Below are 3,648 nucleotides of genomic sequence, written 5' to 3'. Positions count from 1 at the left end.
AATAGATCTGTTTTGGAAGAAGTGCAGCCAGAGTGCTCGTTGGAGGCCAAGCTGGCTAAACTTCATCTCCCATACTTTGGACATATTGTCTGGAGGGAACAGTCGCTGGAGAAGGATGTCATGCTGGGTAAGATGGAGGGTCAGAGAAAAAGAGAAGACCCCCAATGAGATGGATTGACCAGGTGGCATCAATGATGGCATCACATGTGGCAGCGGTAGTGAGGTTGGCCCATGATTGGACATTGTTTTGTTCTGCTGTGCATGGGGTCGCTATGAATCGGTTCTGACTCAATGGCACCTGACAACAACAACAGTTGAGATATTTCAACAAATGGATGCCACAGTTACATCTTTATTAGTTGTGCTAATAATATAATAATAATAACTGCAAATGCTCTACATATACAAGGTATTACCAATTTTATGATATAGTGCTGTGGGATAAGCATTGGACCCTAAGCTCAGTTTGAATTACAAGTTCGGTGGTTCAAACTCATCAACTGCATCTTAGGAAGTCTGTATGGAATCGGTATGAGTTGAAACTGACTTGATGGCATGTAACAACAAGCACAATGCACCAATATATATTCATTCATTCATTATGGGTCGAAAGTGACTTGACAGCACTTAACAACAACAACTATATAACAACAACAACAAAAAGCTACAGCTTAAAGAGTTTAGCAGGGAGTCTTGGTAGCATAATGGGTGATGAGTTGAGCTGCTAACCACAAGGCCAACAGTTAGAAACTATCAGCCGCTCCACAGGAGAAAGAGGAGGTTTTCTGCTTCCATAGATATTCGCAGCATCAGAAACCCTATACAGGATTGCTGTGAGTTGGAATGAATACCACCAGTACCACCACCAGACCCAGGCAGCCTAGTCAGGCTTCAGAAGGAGATATGGTTCATAACAAGAAGGAAGGACAACCAAGCCTTAAGATGTTCAAGTGAACAAGTCAAAGTTTAAGTTGCTCTTCAGAACTTAATGCAAGGATCCTAGTACTCGCCTGTCTACCCTAAAGAAGCTATCTGGGAGGATCCTTAGGACCCAGAGATCACCTGAAGAGCCACAGATTTCTCCTTCACTTCTGCAAAGTCAAGAGGCTCCCTATGCCCCACTTCAGACTCCCAGGTGTCATCTTGGTTACTAAGAGAGGCATTTGGTAAAACAAAGCACCAACTTTAAAGAAAATTTATTAGCGACAGGTATTATTAATTAGCCAGTTAGAATATCTCCCATAACCCTGTTACTACATAGCAAAGTAAGGAAGATTTCATTTTTGTTAGAAACAATCAAATTTCTTTGTTCATCTGCATTGTTGTGATCATAAATTTTTCAATACCACCACAATATTAGACTAGCAATTATTCTATTTCGGTTCATTGGCTGTGTATATGTAATTAGCACACATTTAAAAGTACATGTTTACTAAGATATGTGTACTGCTATTAATGAAATGCAGTGAAAGGAAAAGTTGTGAACCTGAGTAAGAAATCATATGTTCTATTCCTGACACTGTCACTGTTATTAACTGGCTCTGTAACCTAGGGCAAGCCATTTAATTTCCTTAGGCATTAATTTTCTCTGAGAGAAAAAAAAAAAGAAAGCAGAGGCGATTGGACTAAATTATTGCTAAGGTCAATTTTGATTTTTGATGTCTACCATGTGAGTGCTAAAATGTGGCCTGCTGAGATGATGGTGGTTAGATTTGCATTAATCAAGAAACAATGATAAGTGTGGAACCATTTAGTGATTCCAGGCCATTTGCCTGGCACAATGTAAGTCATTTCATATAGGTTGTTTCTAATCATCTAAATAAACTCATAAGGAATTAGATGTTCAGAAAAGCTGCAATTTGCTCACTTCTACCCAACCCATCTGGAGTCCTGGTGTGGCACTGTGGGCTAATGCGTCAGACAGCAAAGTCATTTGAACCGCAAGGTCAGTGGTTCAAACTTACCAACTGCTCCTTGGAAACCCTATACAGGGTCGCTATGGGTCAGAATTGACTCGATGGCACCTAACAACAACAGCACAACTCATCTAAACAACAACAACACCCAGCCTATCATACCAGTCCTGAGATATATGTTTTTCTAAAGTTTCTGAAGAGGAAAGTTTCTATACATATTTGAATGGTGATAGTGGTTGGTGGTTATGTGTTGTGGAGTCAGCTCTGACTCATAGCGACCCTATGTAGGGTTTCTGAGGCTGTAAATCTTTATGGGAGCAGAAAGCCTCATCATTCTCCTGCAGAAATGTCGGTAGTTTCAAACTTCTGACCTTGAGTCTAGAAGCATGATTCTTAACCACTACTCACGCTACCAGAGTTCATTAGTTTTTGAATAGCAGTATGATACTTATTATCTATCCCATTATATTAAATTTGGAGATTTCATCTTCTAGGTACTGTTAAAATCCTTTATATAGGAAGGCTTCAAAAACTTAGTGAAAAAAAAAAAATTCAAAGACAATACAATTTTTGAAACTAATTTATGTTCTTCAAGACCCACATTCTCTAAAGCTATCTTTTACAACATAAAATCAAAGCAAATTACAACCTAAACTTATCTGACACTGTGTTATGCCATTCATTGAATGCTTAATTTCAAGATTTATATGAGGGTTAGTCAACAATTATCCGCACTCTGGCTGTAGAATTTTTTAATCAACTTTTAGAAAAGACAAATATATCATTTTATGACATAATCTTCTTGCTTTTCAATACACTTTGTCTGTCAACAAACTTTTGTATTCCCTTATTAAAAAATGTTTTAGACTGAGCTTCAAGCCACGGATGCACTGCTGCCTTCATATCTTCATCAGAGATGAATCATTCATCTTTGAAGGCCTTCTTTAAGGGGACCAAACTGGTGAAAGTCCAAAGATCAAGACTATAGAAAGGATGTTTTAACACATCAAAATGAAGTTTTACAATGTCAGCAGTGTGGGGAGAAGTGTGTGGATGTGCAATGTCATGAAAGATCAAAAAGTCTTTGAATAACAGTCCTTGGCATTTAATCTGAAGTTTAGGCTTCAGGTCTTCAGTGAGCAACTCACTGTAAGGAGCACTACTGATCGCTGAACATTTTTCCTGATAGTGTTCTAATACTGGCCCTTGAAAATCCCAGAAAACTGTAAGCATCAATTTTCCAGCTGATGGTTACTTTTTGAACTTTTTCTTGGTCAGCAGCTGAGGATGTTTCCATTCCATACTGTTGCCATTTACTCTCAGGCTCATAGTTATGAATCCATGTCTTGTCACCAGTAATGACTTTTTAAAAGAAATGCTTACCTTCCTTTGAGTATTGGTCCAAATTTTGTTTGCAGATGTCCAAACACTTCTGTTTATGCTCTTCCATGAGTTGTTTCTGTACCTATTATGTAGAAACTTTTCTAAATCCAAGTTTGTCGTGGATTATTTCATAGGCAGAGTCATGACTTATTTGCAAATTATTTGCCATATAATCCTCTGTCACTTGTCTAATTGACAAAATTGTTTCATGTGCACATAAAATATTTTCATCAGTCATGGATATGGACAGTCATTTTAATATAACCAGACTGCAGATGATTTTTGGCTCATATATATGTATATATATACACACACATATGAAGTTTTCATTTATACTCATATATATATT

This window comes from Chrysochloris asiatica, unplaced genomic scaffold, assembly GCF_000296735.1.
Source record: "Chrysochloris asiatica unplaced genomic scaffold, ChrAsi1.0 scaffold00490, whole genome shotgun sequence".
NCBI lineage: Eukaryota > Metazoa > Chordata > Mammalia > Afrosoricida > Chrysochloridae > Chrysochloris > Chrysochloris asiatica.
Note: the sequence above shows the minus strand (reverse complement) of the source record.